This window comes from Haematobia irritans, chromosome 3 (assembly GCF_050003625.1).
Source record: "Haematobia irritans isolate KBUSLIRL chromosome 3, ASM5000362v1, whole genome shotgun sequence".
NCBI lineage: Eukaryota > Metazoa > Arthropoda > Insecta > Diptera > Muscidae > Haematobia > Haematobia irritans.
In genome coordinates this window covers 156,751,353-156,767,023 of record NC_134399.1, presented here as the reverse complement: position 1 = coordinate 156,767,023, position 15,671 = coordinate 156,751,353, and the positions used below count along the sequence as shown (strand labels likewise).

General features: G+C 27.0%; 1 protein-coding gene across 2 annotated transcripts in view; it reads left to right on the top strand.

Annotated features, from left to right (window-relative positions):
* Zdhhc8 (zinc finger DHHC-type containing 8) overlaps positions 1-15,671 on the top strand; it is a 249,807-nt gene that overhangs the window by 102,555 nt on the left and 131,581 nt on the right. The window lies entirely within an intron of this gene.

The window sequence follows — 15,671 nt, the reverse complement described above, 5'->3', positions numbered from 1 at the left end:
GACATGTATGTATGTACATAAATGTCTACATATGTAATAGTACCACTGGCTTATAACACATTTGGATTCTCACATTTGCATACATACATATAACGAATAAAAAAAGAAAAACAAAACAAAAACATACATATGCACATACATTTGTATTTAGATCCACTTGCGTTTTTATTTGCAAAAGGAAGGATTTGTCTTTGAACTAAGCTTTGTCGTTACACTTACAATTATTTCTGTTTTTGAAGTTTGTATTGGCTGAAAATTTATTCATTTCCGGTATTATTGGGATACATGGCGATTGAAATGAATGTAACACAAAACCAAGGAAATTATATGCGAAAACAATATTCTTTCGTCTAAAAATGTATTTGACATTAGCGTTTTATCTCTGAATGTAGAATAAACTTCTATTAGAAAACAAATATTGTATTCTGACAATTGATTTGGGTATATTTCTTCCCAAGCAACAACTCTCATTACCAAATAATCTTGTGGTAACTTATTTCGAAATTCGTTTATTCTATACTATTCAGTGGAGTCTTGCCATAAACAAATTACTGCTTTCCCCCAACCAACTAACTTATACCTTTCTTATATGTTGGTTAATGTACAAATGAAACATTGTGTGATTTTATTTATTATATTCTAGGTTCTAGGTGGTAATTAGTAATTTTAAACCACAAATCTAGTCGAGTGACCAATATTATCTGATTAAGAAATTTGTCTAATGGTATTAAGGTTTCATTTGTTGTTGTTCATAACTTTTACCGATGTCCTGGGATTTTAATTTTTTTTTTTTTGCCAACAGTAACAAAATCTATAATTGGCAAAAAAATATATTTTGTAATTTCAATTTGTGGTTTTTATTTGCACAACTTGCAGTGATATGGAAATATAAGAAAATATATCTTGCATATGAGAAATTCCGTTCTACTTAGAAACAGCAAAAAAAGCGTCGCCATAAAAGTAATGAAAGTTTTCTTTTTGGTGCAAAATTGACATAGAAGCGATGAATTTAACATGGGCTGGTCATAGGACAGAAGTCCTCCATTTAAACAGCCGTTACACTGAATTTGCATCACTTCTTTAGGTGTGATCCGAATACAATGTTTTGGATGTAAATCATATTTTAAAAAGGAAATATCAGAAGCTCTTTCTTAAGTTCAAGCTCAATATATGTCAATTATATAATATTAAACATACAATTCTTAAAACTCCATCAAACCACCTAATTAATGTAACCCCATATTTAACTTCTAATCTATGCTTGCACTGTCATTAATAAGGATAAGTCCTTGTAGTGCTCGCAATGTCAACATAAAATAAATAAAATAAAAAATAAAAAAATTTCAAAAAAAAAATCTGTGATATTTTGTCAAATAAATAATTTTTATAATTTTTTATAATTTTTAATGGATTCTAACACTTGTCTGAAACATTTGACCTCAAATATTTTCACAGATTGGATTTAGCATTTTTTTTGACAAAATTTTAATAATTTGTACCATTTTATGAATTCTTAAACTGTTTTTAACCTATTTGAACCAAAAAAAGTTAAAATTACCCATTAAAATTTTATGAAAAAAGCATGTTATACAAAATTGAATGAAAAGAACTTCCTGTGTAGTTAAAATAAAGAACATCATTGGGAGTAAATCTTCTGGAAGTACTTTTAAAGTTGTGCCTTTGGAAGAACTTCCAAATCGTTTTTGCTGGGTTATAGCTCTATATACTATACGTACCGAATTGAATCAACACCAGAATCGATACGGATCTAACCCCTAGAAAATATGGACCTGTCGCAGTTTTTATACTCTAAACCACATAGTGGTCAGGGTATAATAAGTTTGATCGGCCAAAAAATGTGCCTACCAGAAATATTGATTTTAGACCCCATAAAATATATACCGATCGACTCAGAATCACCTCCTGAGTCGATCTAACGCTTGGTGTCCGTCCGTCCGTCTGTCCATGTATTTGTTGTTCACAGGATTCCGGTCGCAATTATTAACCGATTTGGATGAAATTTTGTGCAGGGTGTTTTTTGGGCACAAGGACGAACGCTATTGAATTTGGAAGAAATCGGATCAATTTTAGATATAGCTCCCATATATATGTATCGCCCGATTTCGACAAATGGAGTCACGTTGCGCTTTTTTACAAACCGATCGTCATCCAATGTTGCCCATAGTAAACTTTTTCATCACCCTTTAAGTCTGCAAATCATCGAAATCAGTTCAGATTTAGATATAGCTCCCATATATGTATCGCCCGATTTTCCCAAATTTGGCCATAAAAACCTTATTTAGTAAGCGATCTTACTCAAACTTGGCTTACTCTAATATTTTATGGTACTGATAATATGTGCCAAAAAAAATCGAAATCGGTTCAGATTTAGATATAGCTCCCATATATATGTATCGCCCGATTTTGCCAAATTTGGCCGTAAAACCCTTATTTATCAACCGATAGTACTCAAAGTTGGCCAAATATAATCTTCTATACCTCTAACTGTATGTGCGCAATTTCATCGAAATCGGTTCAGATTTAGATATAGCTCCCATATATATGTATCACCCGATTTGGTCAAATTTGGCCGTACAACCCTTATTTATCAAACGATCGTATTCAAAGTTGGCTAAATGTAATCTATAGCTATAACTGTATGTGCGAAATTTCATCCAAATCGGTTCAGATTTAGATATAGCTCTCATATATATGTATCGCCCGATTTTCACAAATTTGGCCACAAAACCTTTATTTATAAACCGATCTTACTCAAAGTTGGCTAAATATAATCTTCTATAGCACTACCTATATGTGCAAAAAATCATCGAAATCGGTTCAGATTTAGCTATAGCTTCCATATATATGTACCGCCCGATTTTTCTCAATTTGCCCATAAAACCCTTATTTATCAACCGATCTTACTCAAATTTGGCTAAATGTAGTCTTCTATAGCACTAACTATATGTGCAAAAAATCATTGAAATCGGTTCAGATTTAGCTATAGCTATCATATATATGTACTGCCCGATTTTTCTAAATTTTTCCATAAAACCCTTATTTATCAACCGATCTTACTCAAATTTGGCTAAATGTAGTCTTCTATAGCACTAACTATATGTGCAAAAAAATCATCGAAATCGGTTCAGATTTAGCTATAGCTCCCCTATATATGTATCGCCCGATTTTCCCAAATTCGGCCAGAAAACCCTTATTTATCAACCGATCTTACTCAAAGTTGGCTAAATGTAATCTTCTATAGCACGAACTATATTTGCAAAAAATCATGGAAATCGGTTCAGATTTAGCTATAGCTCCCATATATATTTACCGCCCGATTTTTCTAAATTTGGCTATAAAACCCTTATTTATCAACCAATAGTACTCAAAATTGGCCAAATGTAATCTTCTATAGCACTAACTGTATGTGCAAAATTTCATCGAAATCGGTTCAGATTGAGATATAGCTCCCATATATATGTTTTTCTGATTTCGACAAAAATGGTCAAAATACCAACAGTTTCCTCGTAAAAAAAAGCCGAAAAGTTGTAAAAATTACTCTAATTTTCCTAAACTTCTAATACATATATATCGAGCGATAAATCATAAATAAACTTTTGCGAAGTTTCCTTAAAATTGCTTCAGATTTAAATGTTTCCCATATTTTTTTACTAACAGATCGAGTGATATTTAAATGTATGTATTTGGGACAAACCTTTATATATAGCACCCAACACATTTGACGGATGTGATATGGTATCGATAATTTAGATCTACAAAGTGGTGCAGGGTATAATATAGTCGGCCCGCCCGACTTTAGACATTCCTTACTTGTTTTTTGCTGGGTTATAGCTCTATATACTGTACGTACCGAATAGAATCAACTCCAGAACCGATACGGATCTAATCCTAGTAAATATGGACCTGTCGCAGTTTTCGTTAAAATTTATGGAAGAGATTGTTCACTTTAACATGGTTTTGTTAACATATTAACGGGGTATTGATTCTGAGACAAAGAAACAGAGAATTGCAATAGAGAATTGAATTTAGTTCGAATTCTACCAATCTACCAAACAGTAAAAAATCTGTAATTTTTGATAGAATTCTACCAACTGTGCCAACCGTGAAAGATACTCATTGTACAATTGTAAAAACAAAACGTCTTTAACGACTTTCGGTCAAGGAAAAAATCCTTGTACCAGAGATATGATTCTATTGGGCTCACGATAATATTTTTCTGTGTAACAAAAATGTAAGATTTTGGAAAAAAGAGATGTTTTCCCGATATTTTTGGGTTTGCAGCCTTTTACATTAAGGTGAAATCACTTATAAAAACTTCGATACACTTAGAAATGTCACCATCATTACTTTGGGGGATGAACCAAAGCAGACAAAAAAGTTGCTGTCCAGACAAAACAGGGTTTGAACCCACAGAACTTTTACCGTAAATGGATCGATATAAATGATCGTATTTTTTTATGTGTGCAAAAAAGATCTTAATTTCACATTTGATGCCAATTGAATTCTATATTTTAAAAAGAAAATAATGGTATAAATATCCATCACAATATGAGCAGATACCAACAGTCTTCAGTATATGTATTTACAGACAAGTAAAGAAAGTTCAAAGTCGGACTGGGCTCATTTTATTATACCCTTCAACATATTGTGGACCAACATTATTGATACCATCTCAAACCCTTTAAATTTGTTTCGAGCTATATAACGGTTTATATTCCCATATGCATGAATAATATACTCTGCACAACTTTATATTTAAATCTACATTTCGATACAATTTCAAATACTTCAAATTTTGAAAAATACTGCTATAGAAATAAAATTTTGACAAAATTTTCTATATAAATAAAATGTTGACAAAATTTTCTATAGAAATAAAATTTTGACAAATTTTTGTATAGAAATAAAATTTTGACAAAATTTTCTATAGAAATAAAATTTTGACAAAATTTTCAATAGATTTAAAATTTTGATAAAATTATCTATAAAAATAAAATTTTGACAAAATTTCTATATTTCTATAAAAATAAAATTTTGAAAAAAAATCTATAGAAATAAAATTTTGTCAAAATTTTATATTAAAATAAAATTTTGAAAAAAAAGGAATCTACTGAAATGAGTTTTGACAAAATTTTCTATAGAAATAATTTTTTTAATATGCCAATATTCGACATATGTATATAGGTATGTATATGGTCTTAAAATAATATTAAAAAAATAAAATCGATTGTTTGAAATGTTTCAAATAAAATGTTATGGTGGTGGGCATTAAAATGGATCGATTCAGCCCATTTGCAAGTCTTTCATGGAATTGCTATACAAAGTAGATATTCGTAAGACGTTTAGAAAATACAATTAAAACAATTATTTACAATAGTTTAATATTTATATGTGCAAGATGACGTAAAGATAATAATTTTTACAGTAACGGTGACATACATACGAATTATGGTTCAAATGTTGTTTTCTTGTTTACACACATGTCCTACTAAATGGATAGAATATTGTATTTGTCTTTATTTACATGTAGACTATAGTTTGCCATGTATGAGGATGCATTAAATTGTTTCGTAGGTACCCAGTAGGTCACATTATCGAGTTGAAACAATGGCAACATCATGGCCCAGCAAAAATGTGTCGCCGAAGAAGAAGGAAAAAATGTTCTTTTTCCATATGGATGTAGTGCAAAATCAGATCAGAAGCAATGATTTTTAAATAGAGTGGAAGTAATTGTTATAGACACCCAATGCCCTGATTTCTTATTCAGATTTCATAGGAGAAAAAAACAGAAACTCCCTAAAAAAACATGTCTATTTTTGTAATAAAATACTTACATTTTGGTTGCAACTCCCTTGAATTTTTGAGGGAAATTATTCTCGAAAAGCGTCATCGTTTTTCCCCTTTTATTGGCATTTGTAATACTAATTTTTTCCCCAGGGATGAGTTTCCTATTTCGAAGTTGGTTTAGAATAAGGGAAAAGAGAAAAATTCTCTGGGGAGATTTTGTTTAGAAATGGAGAACTGGAAATAGGAAAAATTCCCAAAGAGTTGTTATTCAGATTTGGGCTACTATTTGTCTTTTATATTTCAGAAAATAGAGAACAAAAACCAATATTGATAATTGAAAATCACTTTATTGCTTTTCAAGCTATTGCCCATTCAGATCTACATATATACTTTTTTACAATTCCTGAAGCAATTTTACCACTCTGATTGAGATATCTAAAAAAAAAAACGAAAACCGCTTCGTCAACAAACGTTGACATCTGGGAGCCACCGTGGTGCAATGGTTAGCATGCCGCCTTGCATACACAGGGTCGTGGGTTCATACCCAGTTTCGACCAAACACCAAAAAGTTTTTCAGCTGTGGATTATACCACCTCAGTAATGCTGGTGATATTTCTGAGGGTTTCAAAGCTTCTCTAAGTGGTTTCACTGCAATGTGGAACGCCGTTCGGACTCGGCTATAAAAAAGGGGGTCCCTTGTCATTGAGCTTAGTATAGAATCGGGCTGCACTCAGTGATAAGAGAGAAGTCCACCACTGTGGTATCACAATGGACAGAATAGTCTAAGTGAGCCTGAAATATCAGGCTGCCACTATACCTAACCTTTAGTTTTTACGCACGGGAATAAATTCTATGTCAAGTCATGACTATACGGCGGATGAACCATCAAATCTACCAGAAATAATCTACCAAAATTTGAAGAAAATTTTCCACAATCTAACTAATTAAAACATCTTATTTTGAAGCTGTTCAAATCTTCGCAGTTGAAACAAAAAAAATGTTTGTTTCTTCGAATGAATGAATGACAACATTTTGAATTGTGCATGTATTGAATTTTGAATTGTGCATGTATTGAATTTTATATGTTTTAACGACTTTAGCTTGTAACAAAAAGTGAAGATTGCTACTTCTACAAAAAGGGAGAACTGCCAATGGACTTTGATAGTTTGAAATAACACAAAAATTAAATTTCTTATTGATATTGAACTATAAAAAATTTCTCAAAATTGTATTTCTATAGAAAATTTTCTCAAAATGTTATTTCTATAGAAAGTTTTCTCACAATTGTATGTCTATAGAAAATTATCTCAAAATTTTATTCCTATAGAATTTTTTTTTTCAAAACTTTATTTCCATTGAACATTTTCTCAAAATTTTATTTCTATAGAAAATTTTCTCAACATTTTATTTCTATAAAAAAGTTTCTCAACATTTGATTTCTATAGAAAATTTTGTCAAAATTTTATTTCTATAGAAAATTTTGTCAACATTATATTTTTATAGAAAATGTTGTCAACATTTTATTTCTATAGAAAATTCTCTGAAAACTTTATTCCTATAGAAAATGTTCTCTAAATTTTATTTTTATTGAACATTTTTTCAAAACTTTACTCCTATAGAAAGTTTTTTCAAAATTTTATTTCTATAGAAAATTTTGTCAAAATTTTATTTTTATGCAATTTTTTTTTAATTTAATTTCTATAGAAAATTTTCTCAAAATTTTATTCATATAGAAAATTTTCTCTAAATTTTACTTCTATTGAAAATTTTCCCAAAATATTATTTCTATAGAAAATTTTCTCAAAAGTTTATTTCTATAGAAAATTTTCTCAAAATTTTATTTCTTTAGCAAATCTTCTCAAAATTTTATTTCTATGGAAATTTTTCTCAAAAATTTATTTCTACAGAAAATTCTCTCAAAACTTTATTCCTATAGAAAATTTTATTTCTATTGAATTTTTCATAAAATTTAATTTCGATAGAAGATTTGGTCAAAACTTTGTTTTTATAGAAAATTTTCTCAAAATTTTGTTTCTTTAGAAAATTCTATCAAAACTTTTATTTTTATGGAAAATTTTCTCAAAATGTTATTCCTATAGAATTTTTTCTCAAAATTTGATTTTTATAGAACATTTTCTATAGAAATAACATTTTTAGAAAATTTTCTATAAAAATCAAATTTTGAGAAAAAATTCTATAGGAATAACATTTAGAGAAAATTTTACTTCTATTGAATTTTACTTCTATACAAAATTTTCTCAAAATTTTACTTCTATAGAAAGTTTTTTCAAAATTTTATTTCTACAGAAAATTTTGTCCAAATTTTATTTCTATAGAAAATGTTGTCAAAAATTTTTTTTCAAATTTTATTTCTATAGAAAATTTTGTCAAAATTTTATTTCTATAGAAAATTTTCTCAAAATTTTATTTCTGTAGAAAATTTTCTCAAAATGTTATTTCTATAGAAAATTTTCTCAAAATTTTATTTCTATAGAGTATTCTCTCAAAATTTTATTCCTATAGATTTTTTTGAAAATTTTGTGTCTATAGAAAATTTTCTCATAATTTTATTTTCATAAAAAATTTTCTCAAAATTTTATTTTTATACAAAATTTTGTCAAAATTTTATTTCTAGAGAAAATTTTCTCAAAATTGTATTTCTATAGAAAATTTTCTCAAAATTTTATTTCAATTGAATTGTGTCAAAAAATTTTATTTCTATAGAAAAATTGGTCAAAATTTTAATTCTATTGATTTTTTTTAAATTGTATTTCTACAGAAAAGTTAGCCAACATATTATTTCTATAGAAAATGGTGTTAAAATTTTTATAGATAATTTTCTCATAATTTTATTTTTATAAAAAATTTTCTCAAAATTTTATTTGTATACAAAATTTTGTCAAAATGTTATTCCTAGAGAAAATTTTCTCAAAATTGTATTTCTATAGAAAATTTTCTCAAAATTTTACTTCTGTAGAAAATTTTCTCAAAATTTTACTTCTGTAGAAAATTTTCTCAAAATTTTATTTCTATTGAATTTTTTCATAAAATATTATTTCTATAGAAAAATTGGTCAACATTTTATTTCTATTGATTTTTGTTTAAATTTTATTTCTACAGAAAAGTTGGTCAAAATTTTATTTCTATAGAAAATGTTGTTAAAATTTTTATAGAAATTTTTCTCATAATTTTATTTTTATAAAATATTTTCTCAAAATTTTATTTTTATACAAAATTTTGTCAAAATGTTATTCCTAGAGAAAATTTTCTCAAAATTTTACTTCTATAGAAAATTTTCTCAAAATTTTATTTCTATTGAATTTTTTCATAAAATTTTATTTCTATAGAAAAATTGGTCAAATTTTTATTTCTATTGATTTTTTTTTAATTTTATTTCTACAGAAAAGTTGGTCAAAATTTTATTTCTATAGCAAATGTTGTTAAAATTTTGTTTCTACAGAAAATTTTTTCAAATTTTTCTCAAAATTTTATTTCTATAGAAAATTTTATTTCTATTGAAAGTCATAGACGTCTTTCGTAGAAATGCGATTGTATTTTTGGAGCATTTCTATCCATCCATTCTCATTCTCAAGATAGGTAGGTGGTTCTGACGACCTTCACAAAATTCGTATTGGAGTCCCCTACAACCTCGATTGAATTTTCCATATCATCATTGAAGCTCTGTTTTTGAGTTAATCCACACTGAAAAATATTGACTTATTCTATTATGAAAGATTATGAAACGCAAATTTTAGGACGGGCAATTTACACAGTATTAGGGAGCCACCGTGGTGCAATGGTTAGCATGCCCGCCTTGCATACACAAGGTCGTGGGTTCGATTCCTGCTACGACCGAACACCAAAAAGTTTTTCAGCGGTGGATTATCCCACCTCAGTAATGCTGGTGACATTTCTGAGGGTTTCAAAGCTTCTCGAAGAGGTTTCACTGCAATGTGGAACGCCGTTCGGACTCGGCTATAAAATGGAAGTCCCTTGTCATTGAGCTTAACATGGAATCGGGCAGCACTCAGTGATAAGAGAGAAGTTCACCACTGTGGTATCACAATGGACTGAATAGTCTAAGTGAGCTTGATACATCGGGCTGCCACATAACCTAACCTAACCTACACAGTATTAATGAGAAATTTGTTTAAAAAAATGAAAATTTATAATCTTTATCATTAAAATTGGACACGAATCTTGAATTCTTAAAGTTTTAAGTCCTGGAACTAAGGAAAATTTCCTTAACCCTTTCACTACCGATGTCTACTTAGAAGGACATTCGAAAAAGACACCAAATTCTATTTTCCCACTTCGCTTCGATTTATTTCTCGATGTTATTTTAAAGTAGAGGCTTTAATATAAAAAAGCTATAAATATTTTCCAAATTGATGAGGTCTAAAATACATTTTTATAAACTTCTTTAGCAATAAACGAAAAATACGAAAATTTGAGACAATTTTTCTACTGTATGTTTCTAGTAAATGGACATTCATACAAAAACTGTAGCTGATACTTTTTCGGGTTCTTTTTAGTATTTTTTCTCACACTTTGAAGGATATTATAGGACAAATAGCGCTTATTTTCGTAGGGCCATTCAAGAATCAAGTTTCAGAACAAGCTCATATAGCTCTTGAAGTAATTGAGGTAGGTTTTCAAAATTACAATTTTTGTTCTACATGCTGTTAGTACAAGTAAAAACAGAAGAAAACTTAAAGTTTTTAACATTAGGTTTATTTCGGTAGTGAAAGGGTTAAACAAAAGGAAATATATTAAAGAAATCGTTTTTAAATTCACAGATATATAGAATCTTTACACTTATTTTGGGGTTTTGTTTTATTTTATGTTTTTGGAATTTATTGGATTTTTTTCAACCCAGATTTTTTTTCTTAATAACTTTGTTAAAATATAATCTTATTTTAACTTTTTAAAGCTAGATGGGTTAGTAAAAAATATATTTATTTTAAAGGATCCGTATCTATGGCTCAGAATCAATACCGAAGTTCTTAAGGGAAGGTCGAAATCTTTGTAGGTTTATTTTAGAAAATGTTACCTAAAATATTTTACTAATTGCGACATAACACAAATAAGTTTATAATTTTTTCAAATTGAAGAAAAATTATTACAAGTAATAATTTTTTCTCTGTTGTTAAAGAAAAAAGAAAATTTCATATTTAATAGGAAAAAATTGTTAAATAGGCTTTAACGCTATATGAAGATCATGACAGACACCATTTAAGGAAAATTTACTCATTTCAGAATCTTATTAAAGCAATTTAAATAAACTTCACCCATATTAGGAAAAATTACTAAAATTGTGTACTTCATTTGTATACAACTTTTTTCCTCATTTTTAGTTCACGTCATTAAAATAATTTAAATCAACAAATTTTCATAAACTAAAATCAAGTTAAATCCGCTATAAAGAAAATCGTTTCATGTTCATGGTCGAAAGTTGTAAAAAAATAATCGTACGAAAATGTTCATGATTTAATTGACTTTTTTGGGTGAGATTAATCTTTTAAGTGACTAAAAATCCCAAATAGCGCTAGTATGCCAAAACGCTCTCAAAACATATAAACTCAAAAATGCCAAGCTTTATGAGAGAGCTGCCAGTTGGCAGGTTGCAACTCTAGGTTAGGATAGGTGGCAGCCCGATATTTCAGGCTCACTTAGACTATTCAGTCCATTGTGATACCACATTGTTGAACTTCTCTCTTATCACTGAGTGCTGCCCTATTCCATGTTAAGCTCAATGACAAGGGACCTCCTTTTTATAGCCGAGTACGAACGGCATTCCACATTGCAGTGAAACCACTTAGAGAAGCTTTGAAACCCTCAGAAATGTCACCAGCATTACTGAAGTGGGATAATCCACTGCTGAAAAACTTTGTGGTGTTCGGTCGAAGAAGGACTCGAACCTACGACCTTGTGTATGCAAGGCGGGCATGCTAACCATTGCACCTCGCAACCCTAGGGTTTCACAATCCCGCCAAATATATGGTAATCATCGTACTGCCATCAGAAAACGTTTGCGGCAATTTGCTTAGATTCGGACCTAAAAGGGTTAATGACACTTTTTTACGTGTAGCAATGACGATGATTGGGACAACTGAGTGCATTTACATTTATGAATGTCTACGTTAGTAGATAACAGACAATATGATATGATGATACTTGCAATTTTCTGGTTAGCCATAGTTAAATAAAATTAAATTAACATTTTTCCTTTGCATTTTATTATACACGAATTTATGTATGAATTTATTACTTCAATGCAGTCAAATGGAAAATTAATATTAAGACAGTTCTGTTCTATTTGAGGTTTTAAGATTAAAATTGAGTTTAGTAGCATATATCATTGCAAATATCTTTGGGTGTGAGTTAAAACAAAAACTATTTACATCAGAGATCTATGGAAATTTGAAATATATGTGATAAGCCTTAAATTGCATGGAATTTTGGAAATTTTAAATCCCAATAAAACAAATACTCAGAACGTATATTGATATCATCACATTTTTGTATATGTTTTCCTCTTCAAATAAAAATCATTTTCTTAATCTTTTGACCGGAATACTCAAGAGTATTAAAATATATATCTTTATTTCCCTACGGCAAAAAATCTTAATTCTATTTTGCCATCGACGTAAAACCTTTTAAAAGCCAATTTCATTGAAAAGTTTATGTGTTTTTCACCTTTGGGATTTCCCACTGTGCCGACGCACCATATAATGTTCTTGATGATGTCGTATCATGGGCGCTTATTTGTTTTTGTTATTTTTGTTTCTTATTCTTAATTTATATATATATAACATAGTATATTTTTGTATCGAAGCGTATAGTGCGAGGATATTGTACCGATGACTAATACATGTTTTGCGGTCGAATTTGTTTTTATACCTCATTCGCTTAAATGTTGAGTGTACTTATATACAGATTTGTATTAGTTTTTATGTCTAAAGCATAATACGAAAATCAAATGAGGGAGAAAGTGGTTAAAAAAAAAACTCATAAATATATAACATTTGCCCGAACTTTTTTAATAAAGTATGATTTTTTAATTAATTTTATAGTGATTTCGATTGGGAAATTAATTGCAAAATATTTCTATAGAAAATTTTGTCAAAATTTTAATTCTATAGAAATTTTGTAAAAAATTTTACTTCTATAGAAAATTTTTGCAATATTTTATTTCTATAGAAAATTTTTGCAAAATTTTATTTCTACAGAAAATTTTTGCAAAATTTTATTTCTATTGAAAATGTTGTCACAATTTTATTTCTATAGAAAGTTTTGTCAAAATTTTATTTCTATCGAAAATTTTTCCAAAATTTTACTTCTATAGACAATTTTGTCAAAATTTTTTTCTATAGAAAATTTTGTCAAAAATGTTATTTCTATAGAAAAATTTTGCAATATTTTATTTCTATAGAATATTTTTGCTAAATTTTATTTCTATAGAAAATGTTGTCAAAAATTTATTTCTCTAGAAAACTTTTGCAACATTTTATTTCTATAGACAATTTTGTCAAAATTTTATTTCTATAGAAAATTTTGTTAAAAATTTTATTTCTATAGAAAATTTTGTCAAAGTTTAATTTCTATAGAAAATTTTGTAAAAATTTTTATTCTATAGAAAATTTGGGAAAATTTTAATTCCATAGAAAATTTGGGCAAACTTTTATTTCTACAAAACATTTTGTCAATATTTTATTTCTATAGAAAATTTTGTCAAAATTTTTATTCCATAGAAAATTTGGACAAAATTTTAATTTCATAGAAAATTTGGGCAAACTTTTATTTCTACAAAAATTTTTGTCAAAATTTAATTTCTGTAAAAAATTTTGTCAAAATTTTATTTCTACAGAAAATTTTGTCAAAATTTTATTTCTATTGAAAATTTTGTCAAAATTTCATTTCTATAGAAAATTATGTCAACATTTTATTTCTATAGAAAATTTTGTCAAAAATTTTATTTCTATAGAAAATTTGCAATATTTTATTTCTATTGAAAATTTGGACAAACTTTTATTCCTACAAAAAATTTTGTCAATATTTTATTTCTATAGAAAATTTTGTCAAAATTTTTATTCTATAGAAAATTTTGGCAACATTTTAATTCCATAGAAAATTTGGACAAACTTTTATTTCTACAAAACATTTGGTCAATATTTTATTTTCACAGAAAATTTGGGCAAACTTTTATTTCTACAAAAAATTTTGTCAAAATTTTATTTGTTATTGTTGTTGTTGATCTCAGCTTAAAGCCATGCATTGACTAAACTACAAGTGTAGCTTAACCAACAGAGGAAAAGTATGCTTGTCAAATTTATTTGGGCAAAGCCCTATAGACTGCAAGATGGTTGGATGTACAGCTGTTTCGGAATTACCACATTCCTCATCAGCATCGTCTACTTGCAGCGAAACTATCAACCAATTATCAGAATAAATTCGGGTAATTCACTCAACCCAAAGTGAACTGCACCTGAACCTTGCGAAAAAAGGTTTGATAGTCGGCTACTGCAACATTTTATTTCTATAGAAAATTTTGTCAAAATTTTATTCCTATAGAAAATTTTGTCAAAATTTTATTCCTATAGAAAATTTTGTCAAAATTTTATTTCTATAGAACATTTTGCAAAATGTTATTTCTATAGTAAATTTTTGCAAAATTGTATTTCTATAGAAAATTTTGTCATATTATTTCTATTGAAAAGTTTTTCAAAATTTTATTTCTATCGAAAATTTTGTCAAAATTTTATTTCTATAGAAAATTTTCTTAAAATTTTATTTTTATTGAAAATTTTACCAAAATTTTATTTCTATAGAATTTTTTTTATTACTATAGAAAATTTTATTTTTTCAAAATTTTGTCAAAAATTTATTTCTATAGGAAATTTTGTCAAAATTTTATTTCTATAGATTTTTTATTTCTATAGAAACTTTTGTCAAAATTTTATTTTTTCAAAATTTTATTTCTATAGAAAATTTTATTTTTTAAAAATTTCTTTATAGAAAATATTATTTTTTAAAAATTTTATTTCTATAGAAAATTTTTTCAACATTTTATTTATATAGAAAATTTTGTCAAAATTTTATTTCTTTAGAAAATGTTGTCAACATTTTATTTCTATAGAAAATGTTGTCAACATTTTATTTCTATAGAAAATGTTGTGAAAATTTTATTTCTATAGAAAATTTTGTCAAAATTTTATTTCTATGGAAAATTTTGTCAAAACTTTATTTCTATAGAAAATTTTGTCAAAATTTTATTTCTATAGAAAATTTTGTCAAAATTTTATTTCTATAGGAAATTTTGCAAAAATTTTATTTCTATAGAAAATTTTCTCAAAATTTTATTTTTATTGAAAATTTTACCAAAATTTTATTTTATTTTTTTTTATTTCTATAGAAAATTTATTTTTTTCAAAATTTTGTCAAAAATTTATTTCTATAGAAAATTTTGTCAAAATTTTATTTCTATAGATTTTTTTATTTCTATAGAAACTTTTGTCAAAATTTAATTTTTTCAAAATTTTATTTCTATAGAAAACTTTATTTTTTAAAAATTTTATTTTTATAGAAAATATTATTTTTTAAAAATTTTATTTCTACAGAAAATTTTGACAACATTTTATTTCTATAGAAAATTTTTTCATAATTTTATTTCTATAGAAAATTTTGTCAAAATTTTATTTCTACAGGGAATTTTGTCAATATTTTATTGCTACAGAACATTTTGTCAAAATTTTATTTCTATAGAAAATTTTTTCAAAAAATTTATTTCTTTAGATTTTTTTATTTCCATAGACAATTTTATTTTTTCAAAATTTTGTCAAAAATTTCTTTCTATAGAAAAT